Raw genomic sequence first — 18,800 nt, 5'->3', positions numbered from 1 at the left:
TGGATAGAATACTTAATATATATGGAATTTAAAGGTTATCATAACTACAAAATAAAACATTTTAGGCTCATTAAGGGAACAAATTAATGCCATACATTGTCAGGGCTATGTACACATAATATTTTGGGAAAAAAATATAAAAAGGTTCTGCAATATTTGTTGGAGATTATTCTTGGCAATAGTTGTATTCATTAAGCTCTTGTATGATTTAAAAGTGGCATAAATGTACAGATTTTTGCACCTATAACTCAGACTGGTTCCTTCTAATATAAAGTATAAAACTAATGTTGCCAGAGTAGTGAGAAAGGTAAAGAAGCTTTTTTGTACTTTTAGAACTTGAATACTATTGGTAGAAATCACTAATCACAACTGGGACCAGTACAATTTTTAAAATGTTAAGGATTATCTACATATGGTAGGTTATTAATGGGAAAGCTAAGAAGATTGTGACATTTCCCCCAAATTTATAAATTGGTTTTACTAAAGACAAACACATGGTTCCACAAATCTTCCCTTTATTTTGTCTCATAGAGAAGATTGGTCAGGAATATTGTCTTGCTCGTATTTCTAACCCAGTACCTCTCCTTCCATGTACATACTTGGAGTATACAGTCTTTATAAAATCGTTTTAATTTAATTCAAAATCAAACTTACAAAGGGAAAACATTTAAGGCACATTCTCTTCTTTATAATGTTTCACTGAATTGGGACTGCAGATTTTTAAAACAATTACGAAGTATTTCTAGTACAAACAGCATGCACACCATGGGCCAAAATTTACTGGCAACTAAATCTCTAGAAACATTTTCCTTATTTCACTAATAATTCTCATATTGCTTTACAGTAGTATGATTGTGATATTTTACCTTATTTCTTAATAAACATAGAAATCAGTTTGTATTTCCCATGCTTTATCTTATGTGTGCATATTTTCTTTTTTTTCTATTTATTACTCCCGACTGACTGCAGACTCTCTGTGAATTGTTTTATGTTTGGTCTTACTCAGAAGTAAGACCAGTGACAGTCTCCTAAAACTATACTGTTCTGCACACAGAAGATACTCAGCAAATACTACCGAACAATAAAATGTTAATGACAATGTTGAATTTAGGAAAGGATGCCAAGAGTCATGAAAACATATTATCACTTCAAGACATAGCAGTGGGTTAAGAAAAACATACAAAAAGAAAAAGGAGGGTCAAATGTTATTTTTAATTCTATTTTAATGATTCTCAAATCTTTTAGAATCAGTCCACTAATGCAAGGAGAAAGTTCAAAATGAATACAGAAATACATAAATTATGCTAATAAATTGACAAAGAGAAATAAGAAATTATGAGAGATAATGTTCCATCTTGATATAAAAATAGAAAAGAGGATGATGTTTGAACAAAGGTAGAAACCTCAGAATCTGTGCTTAAATGCTACTTTTACCAAAAGTAATTATAGAATAGCAGAGACAGGTGATAGTCTATGTTTGCAATGCAAAATGTCAAAAATAAAATAATTATTTTTCTATTATGTATTATGTAATAACTACTGTGAATCTGTGCATTTTTTAAACTTATTTTATTTATTTATTTTTGGCTGCATTGGGTTTTCGTTGCTGCACGCAGGCTTTCTCTATTTGTGGCGAGTGGGGGTTACTCTTGGTTGCAGTGTGTGGGCTTCTCATTGCGGTGGCTTCTCTTTGTTGTGGAGCAGGGGCTCTAGGCGTGCAGGCTTCAGTAGTTGCAGCATGCGGGCTCAGTAGTTGTGGCTCACGGGGTCTAGAGCGCAGGCTCAGTAGTTGTGGCACAAGTGCTTAGTTGCTCTGCGGCATGTGGGATCTTCCTGGACCAAGGCTCGAACCCGTGTCCCCTGCATTGGCAGGAGGATTCTTAACCACTGCACCACCAGGGAAGCCCTGAATCTGTGCATTTTATTTTCTTGATTCCGTACCCTATTTTAACTGTGAATATATTGATCCCCATGAATTATTGTAGGTTACACATTACATTTAACGATGGAAGGAAAATGTTGTAATTTTAAAATGCTAAGATCAATATATATACTAGCAAATGCTTAGATCTATTAATAATTCCTTTTTATAAAAAGCTTTTTCATTTAAAATAATATCTAAATGAGTGGGAAATGATTCATAATAAAAATCTAAAATAAAGAATATCACACAATGGGTCATAAAATGCTCCATCTATCATTTTTATCTACACGTAAAAATATCCCATTAGAGCTCTACATACAATATAAACATTACATTACTACCTCTTAAACTTTATTTTGATAAATTTAAGTAAATAAAATCTTGTGACAAACTATTTAAGTTGGTAATGTGAACCAAATTGGTACAGAATTCTGAATTCTGAAAGAGAACCCATTAATGCAAGAATTAAGTTTAATTCTAGTAATAAATCACACATGTAGATTTAGATAGATAGGTAAATAGATAGGCAGATATTTCGGGAGACAGACAAGTATTTACACACTATCCTTCATCATTGGGTTGGGTCTATTGAGAAGATAGGTTTTATGGCAGAAGTTATGACACAGAAATTCATATTATTTACATAGTCCAGATATATTGACTAAACCAGAAATGTAAGCAATGTGTTGACTGTGTGACAGAGAGAATGAGTTTGCATTGTATATGTAACTGTCACTTTGTTAATGACTGATACTCTGAAGCAGAGTGGTTTAAGTGATGATTCCTAAACCTAGATGTGCCTCAGAATCATCCAGAGTACTTCTGAGAAAACACGATGCAAATATCTGGCCTCAGCTTAAACCCAGTGAATCAGCATTCAGGGTGGAACTGGATATCAATCATTTCTAAAATCTCTCCAGGTGATGAAGAGGCACAGAGAGGAAGGAGAAACCCTACAGTCAAAAGACTATTTGGTCAAAAAGACTAAACTGCTTCAGGAAGCCAGCTGGTCCCCTAAGTGTTCATAAAATTTCCCTGGAGAGTCAACAGAACCATGATTTCATCTTGGGATGCAAAAGTATAATATGAAGATATTTAGTGACCTGAGGTGTCTGAGCTTTCTATTTTTCTGTCTAGGATGATAAATGACTTCATGTCTTGCAAAGGCAAGCTGGTCTATACAAAACAGGAAAAAGCAGAAGAGCTTGAGGACGAGTGTCAGCTTCCCAGATCTTTGAAACTATGACAATGTGCTTGAAAATTGAGTAAGTAATGCAAGAAAGAAGTGTCCAAGAAAATTGTTCCAAAAATTGTGCATGGGACATGTGTGAGAATTATAAACAAGAGGGAGTGGAAATCAAAGATTTTATTAGGCAAATAAATGATCTAATTAAAGGGGTGAGATTAAAGACATGATCTGACAATTCCCTGCAAAAGAGAAGGAAGAAAAAATGTTGAGGGCAGAGGATTATGCTAAGAAAGAATGAGGGAACAGCAAAAAAGAATGGCCAGCAAGGCCACTATAAAGCAAAGCTGTGTGGCTGACTGGATCTAGTTGTTATACCTACACTTGTTTTGTCCCGTTATGTCCCAGGGTTTCAAGGATGTTCCAACAATAATTCTACACATTTAAGAAACTCAAAATCTTATATAAAAACAGACAAAATATAATATGATTAAGTTTCCAATAAAATAAAGGTACCCCCAAAATGCCATGAAACCTGCTTAGGAATTTAGGGCAGGCAAAGGAGGGGTTTCTGGGTCAAGATCTCTAAAATAATTTTGATAGATAATACATATTTGAAGGCTGATAATAGATTTCATATCTGGGACCAGCAGCAAAGGATAAAAAATAGGGTGAGTAAGAAAACCAGGTCATTTTTGAAACTCAGAAGCCAAGGAAGCTGTTAATTTCAGGAAAGAGAATAAAATCTTATGTGATCAAAGCCATCAGAGATTTTGAGAAGAATGCTGATTACCAAAGGTCCATTGGATTCATCCATTAGAAGGGCATTTTTGCTAAAAAATCTCTGAACTCTGGGGAACAATTCTAGGAGATTAAGCCAGAGGAAGTAAAAGACCCACTTGTAAATATATGGAGAAATGGAGAAAGTGGGGACAGACTACTAATTTTTAAAATATGGTATGAGAGATGTGAGGTAGCAGTTAAAAGAAAAAAAAGATTTGTGTAAAATCTTTATTTTTTTTTGTCTTTTTTCATTGTTATTGAAAAAGTTTTGCTTTAGGGTAAATAGTTGAAGATGCAACAAAAAGGGCAAGCAAAAACATGCCTAATAACATAAGGTTGTCGGGGAATGAAAGAAATCAGAGACTGGAAGTAAACTAACTAGAATTAATAGAAAAATGAAATTAAGAATAAAATCACAAAGGCAAGGTAAACAATAAAACTCATTGAGGAACTGCATGTATGATTTGTGTGTGTGTATGCGTGTGTGTGTGTATGTGTTTAATGAGAAAAAATATTGTATATTAGAAATAATAGGAAAAAAAATTTATTCCAAGCAACATTATAGATTCCCCATTGACCTCAGACAACTTAGCTGACCCTTGGCTCTTGTGCCTTAGGCTCAGGGTCTGTAAAATGCAGAAAATAATACCTGCCCCTTACTAACTTAAATTCTCTGAGAATTAATGAGATGGTTTATACAGAAGAACCTTAAGCTCGCTCAAAGACATATACTATAAAAGGTATTATACCTCAGGCCACAGCTATATAACTAGAGCTATCTCCCATTATGTTTTAGGCTTTTTGTTTTTTGTTTTTTTAAGAAAATATAGAGCTGGCCCAGCAATTTACAAAGTTTCTAAATATAATTTTAAAAATTCATATGAAATTTCAGACCTAATTTTCCAATTCATGCACTAAGTTTTTATTGTTCTACATGCAAGTTATTTGTAAAACATATAGGTACATACAGTAACACCCACATTTTTCAAAAACTATTTGAATCTAATCATTTTTATTGAGCATGAATATTTTTATATTCAGTTATTTAAGAATGACATTCATCAATTATCTTTTGTTTCCATTATGACACACTAGAGACTTTCACTTGAAGACACACATATATTCAAAGGTAACTCTGGATAATATCCAATCCCTGGGATGTGGGATGTACCTCCATCCTCATGCCAGGCCCCAGCTGATGAAAATGCATTAGAATTGACTTTGCTTTAAACTACTATAGACTGGGAATCAGTCCATTCTTTATGTAATCTTTATCCATTCTTTATATAATTTTATTCACTTTCTGTTCTAGAAATCTAGAGGTCACATGGGAAGTGGATACAGATGTGAATGGAGAGGTCTTCTCCCTTCTATTCTTTCCCTCATGCTGTGGGAGTCCATAAGTATGGCTGTGTCTTCCTATCCTCCTCTCCTCATTGAGAATTCTGATGAGCCCAAGGTGAGGGACATGTGATCGCCATGATCATTTCCACATAAAATCAACCTCAGAGCCTTGAAAAGGCAAGCATAGCAAATAAGGATTAAGTTGGGTGCTGTGGGGTTATACAATGTAACATATTCAATAAATGCATTTACTTATTAATATTTTGGATTTTTTAAAATTTGGAAAACATGAACGTAAGTTAAAATGGTGTATTGGTAAACTTGGGATCAAGAGAAAGACAGTCTGCATAGATGAGGAGGGGATTTAGAATATGTCTGGATGACAGAAACAATGCTTTTGTTCTAATGATAGTATTGCAAGGGGTGAGGCATTCATGAAGGGAAAAGGTGATGAGCATTTGATTCATTCTTCTTTTCTATCAAATTTCATCTCAGCAATTGATAATGTGGACTACCAAACAGTAAACCTAAATCTAGGCAGTCTAGCTGGTTTAGAGGTCACATACAAAGTTATCACAATCCCCACTTCGAATATGGAGTAGAAGCCAGATCTTATCCTGGTCTTATTCAGAGAGTTCAAAGAAAGTTAAGTCCACACATTTCAAATTCATTAGAGGACTGGAACAATTTACTAAAAAGTCTTTTTTTTTAATATCTAGAAAGTATCTAATACTGCTTCATTTTTTATATTGCAGATTCATTTTTAATTTTTTTTAATTTTAGAGAACCATATAACTGCCCTGCTTTTTTGACAGTACTGATATAATAGCATATACAATTTATAATCTACACCTTTAAGAAAATTCATTCTGAAATTAACAGTAATATGTTATTCTGTTTTCAGAATGCAATCATTGTCAAATGTGTTTAACATTTCCAGGTGCTACCTATTTAAAAAAAAATCTTTGTCACAAAGTTCATTTATAGTCTCTAAGAAAAGCAATAAAGACCAGATGCATATTTGCAAATATATGATAATAATGAAAATTTTATTTTTATCCATTCTTAATTGTTAGATTGATTAAAAGGTAACCATCATACCATAAAAGCAAATATTAAGTCCCATAATCAGACACACTTAAAAATATTGGCCTTCCATCTGCATTATCAAAATCTTCTAAGTTGCAACCTGTACAATAATAATGGATTGTTTTCTCTGATAGGGCAGTGGTCAATTTTTTTTTTTTTAAACATCTTTATTGGGGTACAATTGCTTTACAATGGTGTGTTAGTAGTGCTCAATTTTTGAAAAGGGAAAAGAAAAGAGTTGAACTTTAGGAATATCCTGTTATACACAATGCTTACAGTAAAAGAGAAAACACAGCATCAGGTTAAGAATGTAGAAAGTTTCCCCTTGGAGTCCATCACCCTAGTGAAACTACTTTTATGAGGATTGCATCTGCAAGAGGATAGAACTCTAATGATGCCTCTGGAAAGAACTTCAGGTTAAATCTCTCTGCTCTGTGTCTTACAGACAACTTTATGGGAAACTTTAAATTTGCACCTTCCTTTTTAGCTTCAATAGTTTCTCCATAAATCATCTCCTTATCTGGAACTCACATACAGCTGTCTCAGTCACATCAATTATTTCTGAATAGGCTGAAAAGGTTTTTTTATTTTTTCCAATTCACTTAGTTATGTCCATCAAACAGACTTCTAATGACTCTCTTTGTCAGTCATAAAGCACTGAAACAGTCATGGAGCAGAAGATTGCTGAATTATAAGGAGTGCTGCTTTTGCTTTTTACTTTTAAAGAGGAGCTATCTAAGACAGTGAGATCTTTCCTTGCAAATGAACAGGTACTTGATTAATCTGCAAGCATTGTCAACCAGTGTCAGTGGCTAGTGAACAAACATATCTAGGATTCCATAGTGCATTAGCTGGAATATGTCTGGCAGAATCTACAAATAAACTTTAATGAGGTCTTTTAACTTTTGGGGGGCATCTTCCTTTTCTAACATGTTAAGGTTGTCCTGTACTTCAAACTGTCTTTCTTTCTTTCAAGTCAATAGCAGATGAAAGGGTATTAAAAAGAAACATGCTGAGACATTTGGATTGGTTAATTAAAACACTCATTTGGGGAAGGAGAAGTTAAATAACTGTATTTCTTTTGACTTGCATGCAATTACATATTTGACACTATTGTGTATATTTGTCCTGCAGAAACTAAGAATGCAGGTTATACTTTATAGTTCTTAGTCCACTAGATCATAAACAATTTAATATTGCAAAAGAACAATAATGACAGAATAGGAGCTATTCATTTCACATGGGTCATGTTGATATTCTGATTTTGCAAATGAAAAAAAAAATGAATTTAATATTCAAACTACTGCAAGAAATACTGTAACCTAAAAATACAAGCTTGTCTCCTATTTTTTTTCTAATGAAAAATATCAGAAAACAGAAGAGAGAAAGCCTAAAACTCTTAGTAAATATAGGCAAACATTTTTTCTGAAAACTTCTAAAAAAGATATTGTGCTCTAAAACACAAACTGTGGGTCCTTTATTTTGTGGACACGTTGTTTGATCTAGTTTTCCTCTTTTTGCTGGTTTCCATTAAGCCTAGTTGAGGATTTGGCAAACTTTTTCTGTGAAGGGCCAGAAAGTAAATATTTTAGGCTTTGTAGGTCATAGGTCTCTGCCACAATTACTCATTCTGACATTGTCCTGCAAAAACAGTCATTGAAGATACATAAATGAATAAGAATGGTCATGTTCCAATAATACATTTTTTATGGAAATAATTGGAATTTCATATAATTTTCCTAATTCATAAAATGCTGTTTTAAAATGTTTTCAACCATATAGAAATGTAAAAAATCAAATGTAAAAATACAACTTTTCTATTTTATTAACATTTTTCAAGTTATTGTGGACTTTTCAACCAGTGTGTAAAGTCCTCATAAACAGTGTGTAGCAATTATACCTCAACAGTGCCTTGAAAATAGTTTAGATTCAATTGTCATTTGTTAGCCTGTTTTAATATTTACTGTCCTTTTTTGCAAATAACTCTGAACTGGAGAATCAGGAGACTTGGAGTCAAGTACTTGCTCTGATACTAAGAGTAAAATCTGGTGGAAAGATCCATCTTTCAGTTTCATCTTCAACTTTAAAAGGAAGGAGTTATAACAAATGATATTTAACATCCTTTCCAGTTCTTTAATTCTTTGAAACTATAAGAAGATAGGTTTGTTCAATAAGTGAATAAATGGCTGAAATCCATGATTTTAAAGTAGTCTTTGCTCACCCATTAAGAAACTCCTTAGTACATTGTATGGTCTTGAAAACATTAATGCAACTTGAAGAGCATTCACTCATGAAATGAGAACCATGAACAAAAATATGTATACCAACCAAACATTTCAGTCAATTACCTTGATGAAAAGCTACAAAGATGACAACATCTTTGAGAGAGGTGTTTGTAACTAGTAAAGAAATTCTCTGGAATGTCAGCTCCATGGAATATGCTTATCTAAATCTTCCCTACCCTCTGAAACCACCTCTTCTGTGATTTCTTCTTTGACTCAACCCCAAAAAATGTTCAGTTGAGTTCTTACGGTGGGTTAGAGGCTGTGAGATCTCATTCGTCGCTTAAATGTATGCTTCGAATAGCAGAGGTTAGCAAGGTTGGTATGAAACTGAGTGGTAAAAACATGCTGAGCCATTGATTAGATTTCACCTGCCAATTCATTTGAGACCCTACACAGTCCCTTGGAAGTTTCTATGTTTACATGCACAGGGAAACAGGAAGGCAGAGGGAGTCCTAGTTAGGAAAAGATACTGACAGGCAACGAATGAGAAAAAGATGATCTTTGCAATAATATTCAATCCAACAAAGACTTATTAAGCACTTGCTTTGTGCCTACCACTGTGCTGAAAAATCTACATGCTGCAAATTTATGCCTTAAGCTCAGTTGGACAAGTGTAGATTAATCATACAAAAGCACTCACAGAATATAAGCAAAGGTTTCTTTCTCCTTTTTTCTTTTGGCTATTGTGATATTCATCAAAAGCTCAGTTCTCAAGCCTCTCAGTTGCTTTGCATGACTACGCTACACACCCATGCAGTTCCAGAAGCAGCTGAATGAGGTTGATAAACCTGTGTCTTAAACTACGCAGTTGGAGTTAGTCTGCAGCAGTTCAAGGGAGCAATGCTGAAGAATTGAAGTGTAACTCAGTGTAACTCCAAAAGATCTGCCCAGGTTTCCAACTATAAAGCACTAAAAATGAACAAATAAACAACAACAAGGACAAAAAATAACCTTTAAAAAGTTACCTCTTAAAATACATAGAAGTTTAGGAGCACAGACAAGGAGCCTGCCTCATAAACACCTGAATCAATTCTCCCATACTGAAATGAATGAAAATAAAACTTGCATTTTAGGATCCACTCAAACAGATGCTCCAGAATTTTTTCTCTTTTTTTCTTTTCTATCTCAGACATTTCATCGAAACTGCACCTGGTAAAATCTGTTTGGGAAATTACATGCATTTTTAAAACACTGGGTTTTCATATTCTGTGGAATGGAGGTCTGTGTCCTTAAGTAGCTTTTCCTGGTATGGATGGATTTAAGTGTCTGACAGGAGTCAAGACAGACGAATGGACCAAGGTTCCGAAGTGTTACTTAAGCATTTAATTATTAAACTGAGCTGAAACACAACTAGATTCAAGACAGAATCTTCTGCTACCTATGTGAAACTTCTGCTACCCCGGTGAACCCATTTCCTCTGTCATCCCTGCCGGTTTACTTGTTTTATTTTATCTGTACTTTGTTGAAAAGTTACCAGTGTTCCTAAGGAATAGCCTATTCAATGCCCACAATATGCTCATTTTCATTCCTTAATACAAGTCAAACGACTCCAGAAAAATCAGTGAAAGTGGTTTTGGAAGGCAGAAAGGTGGACCTTGGTGATGTCCACATCGTAATCCCTGGAACATATGACTAGGTGATTTTACACGCAAGGGGGAATTTAAGATTGCAGATAGAATTAAGTTTGATAATCAACTGACCTTAAAATAGGGAATTTATTTTAGATTATCTGCCTGGGCCAGGTGTAATCACAGGCTTATTAAAAGGAGAAAGGGAAGGTGGAAAATGAGGTCAGAGTGATGCAATGTGAGATCTGTATTCACCTTCTCGAGTGCTGGAGAGAAAGGGGCCACATTCCAAGGAATGCTGGTGGCCTCTAGAAGCTATTAAAGGTAAGGAGGGGAGCATATTTTCCTCTAGAGCCTCCAGCATAAACACTACCTCATGTTGATTTTAGCCCAGAAAGACCCATTTTGGATTTCTGACATCAAAAATTAGAAGGTAAAAAAATAAGCATAGTTTTAAGCCATTAATTCTTGGTAATTTGTTATAGCAGCAATAAGAAACTTATATAGTGGGTCATGGAGCCTGAGATAAGATGGGAAGAAAAGGGAAGTAAAGCAGTTGGACTTAGGTTTCACATTTATGAAAGAGGTTAGTCATCATTCAAATTTAAACTGGTGTTCCATTCCTGGATCACTCCACTTGTAGGGCATTGAGAACCAGCATTTAATTCTAATAACTGTACTTATTTTATAAAACACTCAAATCTATTGTTATGTATTTTATATTAAAAGTGTTTGGTAACTATAAAAATGTTAAAATAATCTTTGTAACCTGATTTTCACATTTGTTATTCCTTTAATGCAGTGAAAATACCAATACCAAACAAAACCAAGTTAAGTGGACTAGGTCTCTGTCCACTCATTCATGTGGGGAAAACCACTTCAAATTTACATTTCAGACCTCTCTTATCAGATAACTAATATTGTATTTGGGGAAACCCACGGACTTTCAAATCAGGAAACCATAATTTGTTTTCCTGATATTAACTAGAAGTTGAACAAGCTTGGGCTACTGACAATTCTTCTGAGCCAGAATTCAACTTCTGTAAATATAAATGATAATCTCTCCATTTAAAATACAATGAAAATCCAATTTGATCTTATAAGTGAGTCAGATTTTATATTATGAAGTGTTCTATAAATTATAATGGTGAATTGAGCTCAAAATTTTGTCCATAGGCCAAAGATTTAGGGAGCTGATAACGGTCACCAAGAAAAATTCCATAAACTTGGAAGAAATGAATTCTTCCCACCATGCTAGCATTAAAAAAAAGAAAAAAAGATAATGAATGTCTTGATTTTCAAGAATAGCCTCATCTATACTGGAGAGTTAATAAATCCTAATTGGTGCCTAACTGGAGTTACCATATTCGTAGATATTGCCTCTTGTCTGCTACTTTCTTTCTTATTTCTTCTTTGTTTTATACTTGTGTATTGAAGAAACTTTCTAGGAGGGTGAATTCTTTGTATTAAAAGTTGAACTTTTCAGAAGAAAAATGGAAAATAAATTCACCAAATAAATAATAAGTAAGCATGTTGGCATCTCATGATTCTTTAGGGAAATGACGATACTCACAACTTGACCCTAACATGAGGACTCAAAAGTGATTCTTATACAGAAGGGCAAGTGTTCAGAAACACTGACTGGAGGTTAATTTTTAGCCATAATTTGAAAATGTAACCAATAGTATCCAATATTTGCCATATATTGTTTCAATATTAAATGCCACAAGACCAACTTATTTCAATTCCCACCTCCTTGAGAAAAATGGTCAAATTCTTAAGCTTATAGAAAATGCACATTTTTAAGGATGAGGGATAAACAAGTCCACAAAGCAATAACATCATAAGACCATCATATTTTATTATTAGTACTACTATTTGGCTTTCTAAGTCTGTTTACATTTCATATTTAGAAGATACATGGGCCATATATAAAATAAAATACTTTATTCCTTTTTTTAACCTTATGACCTTTTCCAAGTCTCTGATCGTTTTATTTTTCACACAGCTTTATATACATTGACATTTTGTACACATTGCTTCACTGATATCTTTTTTTTTCCTTCATTGATATCTTAATTTTCACTTTAGAAGTGCTAAAATTGTAACAGTTTGACTCCCATAGTTTGTGAAATTCATTATAGTCTATTAAAGTTTTTGAATCACCAGTGCTTCTGCCCCTTGGATCTCATTATACACATTATGTGTGTCAAGAAATAAATTTAATAACAAACCATGTAATTAAGTTAACTCTTGTATTCTGGGGGAAACAAAATAGTCATGGCATGCCTGTTTTTTTTAATATTTAACTTCAGTTTTTTAACAACTGCTTAATTGACAGATTATGAATTAACTAAACATAGCATGTATTATCTTCACCTAGTTCCACAGAGAGCCCTAAAGTAGAGATACTCTGCTGAGCAAGAAACTTACATATTGCAGCTGATCAATGGGAAGAGAAACCTTTCAAGGTGACAATCAGTATCGATAACTGGTAGCAGACATTTCCCAGAACATATTGCAAGAAGGCAAAATCTCCTTAATGATATAGCTGATAACGTTCTGTACTTAAAATGTGTAGTGCTATTCCCTAACACTCATTGATTGCTTACCATGTGTCCATTCAAAGCTTATTTAATTTTCACAGTAGCACTATGAGGTAAATGTAGAAACCAGGGGCTTCCCTGGTGGCGCAGTGGTTGAGAGTCTGCCTGCCGATGGAGGGGACACGGGTTCGTGCCCCAGTCCGGGAAGATCCCACATGCCGTGGAGTGGCTGGGCCCCTGAGCCATGGCCATTGAGCCTGCGCGTCCGGAGCCTGTGCTCCGCAACGGGAGAGGCCACGACAGTGAGAGGCCCGCGTACCGCAAAAAAAAAAAAAAAAAAAATGTAGAAACCAATACCCATGGAGGTAACTTGCCTGAAGTCACACAGTTGCTAAATGATCCATAGGTTGGTTCTTACTCACCAAGCAATAGCTTGGACTTAATTGAACTCTGAGAAATTGATAAACCGACACTGAGACTTCTGCATACATTCACAGTAGCACTGGCTTAAAGAAACCATATTCTAGCACAGGTCAGCTTACTTAAAAGCAAAGGATGGTAGAACCTGGACTACACAAGAAAACAAGTACTCAGGAGAATAAAGTTGATTATTTTAACCACTTCCGATAAGGGCTCCTTAGGCTGAAAATTAGACACTCAGCTTTGAACTCCACTGGAGATTATCTGTAGTTTGTTGTTACATTTAAGCCAAGTATAGAAGAAAAGACATATAGTTTACCTTCTACCATGTGGGGCTTAAGTAATTTTCTTAAAGTCCAATAAACCTTCCTGCTTTGTTTTATACAGGTCAGCTGTTCTCAGCACTGCTTGTGCATTTGAATTACCTGGGACACCTAAAGAACATTCATACTTGGACTATGTCCCTGAATTATTTTGGGATAGCGCTCAGCCTCTATGTCAGCAGGGTTGAAAATCCACTCTAATTCTAAAATAAAATGGGAAGTCATTCTAAATTTCAATCTGCCTTGGTTGCCAAGAATATCAGTCCTCAATCACCATCTATTTATAAGCCCAAGTAGGGTAGGTACATTTCCTTATTCTTCTCTCTATGTGGTTTTTGAGGGATTATTTATGTTTTAATGTCTCATTATAAATTTGTTTTATCACAAAATATCCCAAATCCTTTTGGAAGCAGAAGGCCTACATTTTGAAGATGATTGCAGAAAAACTTAAAACGAATGTTTCTTATCATTCACTTTATCTACTTTGGGAAAACAAATGACTTGGATATTATTTTCTAAAGACAATAATACATTCTAGATAAAGTAATTTGTAATTAAAACCAAAAAAACTTGGGGTTTTGTTCAAAAATAAGAAGAATAAGAGAGTTTTATTTATTAATTAGTATGGGAATGATCAACATGCCATTGGAATACAAGAAAATTCATCTTCATGAAGTTACCTAATACTTATTATAAGACATGTGAGACCTATTTTGTTCTTCAATTAGCAATCAGTCTTATATGACTAGTGATAACTCTATTTTTCATCATTACAAATATGTATTGCTATTTATGACTTTATTTCCACACAATAATTTACTAGTTCTTCCTTTAAGACTAGGAAATCCCCAGATAGAATGCCATCAATGGCAGGATTATCAAGCACTTCTAAAACCATGTCTTTAGTATCCCTTCCTCCTTTTAACATTTTTTACACCATATTTTTTTCACTTTCTTTTTCTCCCAAATATCTCACGTCATTCTACTAACATATTGCATCAACCATCCAGGACAAATTACCCTTGCTCTGTCCTGTTACCTGTGTGCACTGATTTGTGAATATCCATGGTAATGACAACCAGAATTTTTATGCATTGCCTTCTAGATGATGTGTTGCTCCCCTCAGGTAATACAGTAACATTAATTAAAATACTTGGTGTCTTAAGAAAATCTTTCATGAGTGATATAAATTTGAAGAATATCATACCTAAAGATTAAGAGAAATTTGAGGAGGGAGATTAAACTCCTAAAGTCATAAATATTTCATCTATTCTTCCTTCAACTAGAAAAAGCACTGGACTTGAAGTTGATACCTAAGCTTTCTCATTTCAGTAGGAATTCAGAAACATCTCTTGGATCCTTACTTTGTTCACATGAGCTTTACTACTCACAAACTCTATGATTTAAGGCAAAATACTTAATTCCTCTAAGCCTCAGTTTCCTAATCTTTAATATGGGGGAAAACTGTGAGCACTTACAACAGAGTATAACTAATAGTTTTAAGTTACGCAATCCAGTACTGGAGAAATTGTTCAGTACTCAAAATCTCTCTAGGCCCACATTCAGAAAATCTGTTTGTTTAGGAAAAAAACAAACATGATTGTGATGCACACCAAATTTTGAGAATCCCTGGTATAAACCATGTAAAATCCTGAGCACATTATTTGCTTTATTAATATTACAATTGTAATCAGCCCTTAATTATTATGGTTAATAATCCTGAGAAGCTCCTTATAGCTGTCAATAAAGTGGCAGTCAGGCCCACCCATTATCAGGAAATTTAGTTATGGTGAGAACAAATACCAAGCATTGTAATCATTCATTGCTTTTCCCACCCTCACACACAAACAAATGTATGTGGTCAAGAACTGTTGAAAGATGGGTAGTAGAGTCATAATCAAGTGGGTTCTATTCTAGAAAGATTCCAGGGAAAGTTAAAGACACATTTTGAAAGATGGAGGCAAGAGAAGAGACAAATCCAAAAGAGGACATCATGGAAATGACCAGATGACAGCCTTGTCCTGACAGACATGCTACTGCTTCCCATTGGCTGACAGGCCAAACTGAGAGTAGCAGCGGCAGATGAGAGAGATCCTACCTCCCAAGGGCAGCTCAGATGGGGTCAGCCTTATGGAGGGACCCGTGTCTCCTAAGATAGCTTTAAGGTACTGCAGATAAGAAAGGCATGGAAAATTAGGCAAGTGGTAATTGTTTAAACAGAAACAACAAAAACTGACATATACACAACACATGTACATCGGGAAAGTCAAAGGAAGGGCAATTTTTACCCTTTACAGTCTGAAATACTACAATACTCCAAGTGCCTCTCTTTAATAAAGTGATTTTATCTATGTTCAAAGTGGATGAAATAGGAATATCTTATACATTTGCATTGTTCTATACAGTCATTCTCCAAATCTATAATGTAAGATATTCCTGGGGTAGTGGGCTTCAAAGTTGTTTTTTTTTTTTAATCACTACCAATAGTAAGAAATAAATTTTGCATTCCTATCCTGTATGTACAGGTACACACACACACACACACACACACACACAAAGGGAAGCATGATAATACAATATTTTTCTTTACTGCATGCAGTGTACTTTGATATATATTTATGTATATTTTAATCATTCCATCTCATTCCATTATCTTATTTAATTTTAAAAAGGTTGTTAAGATCCACTAAATTGATTTTATGCCCCATTACTGGGTCTTAATTACAGTGTGAGAAAAAATGGCATTTGTGAAAAATGGAGATTTCAGCTCCACCTTCACCCGAAGATAGGTATTTAATAATTCTGAGGATGTGTGTCAGGAATGTGCATTTTATAAGTGCCTTAGGTGATTCTGATCTCTCAAAATACTGTGACCTATAGAGTTAAAACTGTCTTCAGATATAGCTGATCTCACCTTCCCTGATGTGTTCTACCTTCCTGCTCCTGTCTGCTTTTCCACCACTAAAAACCAGAATTGAAGCTTACAATAGACCTCACTCAATTCCATGCCTGGCACCATATTTAACAGATGAATAAACTGAGGTCCTAGAAGGTAAGTGGCAGACATAAATTCACAACCCCTTTCAGATTTCCCTGGCTTTTAAATTCCCACAGGTTTCGTATAGATCTCAGAGTTCAACTCAACAAGAAGAAAAAAACAAAAAAAAACTTCTCATATGCAATTTATGGTTTATGTCATACAGAGCTTTTCCCCCTGAGGCTACCTTTATGGCTAGAAATAAGAATATATTAAACCAATTTGACTCAAGCCTATTTTTAACATGCATTTATCTTACTGCAAATTGGAAAACTTAGCTTCTCAATTTTCTTATTAGGGCTAAACTACAGATGTACCTTTGAGGGAAAAGAGAGATTTCTAATGTACTCTGGAGTTACATGAGTAAAGAAGACCATTACAGGACTGAGAGCTGATTATACCAAGCTGTAAAGATATTTCCTATTATTGCCTAAGAAGATTATATATTGTACTAATTGGCTAAAATTTGAAATGATTTCTCAGTAAAACCAGAAGCAATTTTGCTACCATTCATATGGTATCACTACAGAAAAGTAAATACAACCCATTTTGTTTTTCTACAGTATTGACACATATGACTTATTTCAGAAGGATAAACAACTATGTGTTTTAATTAGCTCCAGTCTGCCTGATTATATTTACTCTCTATCATCAAGAACAAAATGGTTAAATCACATAGCTTCTGTCACAGAATTTAGGAATCACAGAAGTCTATCCTTCTTTTAGAAGTCTGTAATCAATAGAAATATATCCAACTAATATCCACATCAGATACCTTTGTATGATCTTGCTATAAAACATGTATATTAATCAGTTATTTTATATCGATGATTAAAGGAGATAACTATGTAGCTTAAGAAATATTTTGAACTGGGAATTCCCTTAAAATAACCTTAAAAAACTTCCATTTAGCATGGATATAGAAAATATTTCAAGTTATTAAACCACTGTTATGATTTAGTGGACATGAAATATTACTGAATGAATGAAGGGAACTATTTAAAAATTTTGTATCCTCAAGCACTTTAGATATTTGTATTATCTCTAAAAAAGGAGTTTCTGAGGCATTTAGTGGTAAAAACAAAAGGACTGTCAGGGGGCAGAAGAAAAGGGGAAAGTACTTGGCTAATACTTCAAAAGCATGCTGATCTTCCTGTGTGTGCAAAGATAAGGGTAAACTACAAATAAGTTACATGTTTTTGTTTTAAAAAGTAGTATATGAAGTCAGTACAATGACACAACTAGTTATTAGCACAAGATATGGTAAATATTTTGAAGAAATAAAACTTTATTTAAAACTTCTTTCTCAAATTTTTCACTTCATTAAAATTTTCCACACAGTCTGGATTAGTGTGGTTTTACTGTACCTAATTTGTTAAGTTACTGTCTCAATCACTCATCATCTGTAAGATTAAAAAGGAAAAAAAAAATTCCTTGCTCCAGTGATGAGGTTTGTACTATATATTCAAAGTACAAGACAGTTCATAACATTTATAACAGTAGAGTTTTGTTATTTTTATCATCGTGATGTGTTACAGTCTGGAGGCGGGGGAGACATTTATAGAAACAAAACATTGAGAATCAGTTCAGAATTGGAATAGCTGCCCAAATCAACAAAAGCAATTAAGCTGCATTGGAATAAATAAAAATTTCAAAGATAACATTTTATATTTTGTTTAGCTGCTAACTCCACAGCAAGAATTTAGTGCCTGTTCAAATCCATATAACTAAATTGTGAATTAAATGCTCTCTAGACATACCAAATGTACAGTCCAAAATGCAAATATAACTGGATTTAGCCAGAAGTTGTTTATGATGTAGTGAAAGGTAGAAAAAAATGTCATTGAAATATTTAGTTATGTCACAGAGTTCAGAAAGAAATAATAACCTCTGTAACACATCATCACTTCTGTCGTGAAAATAATTCTTGTTTATAAGATTGCATGGAACCCTTTGAATACCCTTGATGTTGACACTGTAGTGTACATCAGATGAAATGGAAAAATCAAGCACTGATAGTTTTGAATTATTGATATGCTCATTGCACAAAGCAGATATCTCCATTGCACACAACCCTCCATGTGCTCAGTTTCACTTTGGATGGGTTTACTGCCATTTAGATTCATTTGTCATATAAATTCAGGCTGAGTAAAGTGATATCAAATGAGGAGTCTGTCAGGAACTGGACCAGGACAAAGCCAGTCCTTGGGACAACTGGCAGCAGTATTCTTACATCTTTTTTGAAGGTGAGGTATATTTTCCATAACCTCGGATGGTCTGCAAGTAGTGAAGTAG

At 34.3% G+C, this 18,800-nt stretch overlaps 1 protein-coding gene across 3 annotated transcripts in view; it reads right to left on the bottom strand.

Moving 5' to 3' along the window:
• PCDH7 (protocadherin 7) overlaps window positions 1–18,800 on the bottom strand; it is a 410,607-nt gene that overhangs the window by 224,650 nt on the left and 167,157 nt on the right. The window lies entirely within an intron of this gene.

Source organism: Phocoena sinus, chromosome 5 (genome assembly GCF_008692025.1).
Source record: "Phocoena sinus isolate mPhoSin1 chromosome 5, mPhoSin1.pri, whole genome shotgun sequence".
In the NCBI taxonomy this organism is placed as follows: Eukaryota; Metazoa; Chordata; class Mammalia; order Artiodactyla; family Phocoenidae; genus Phocoena; species Phocoena sinus.
The sequence above is the reverse complement of the archived record's forward strand: the minus strand, read 5'-3'. Positions and strand labels throughout refer to the sequence as shown.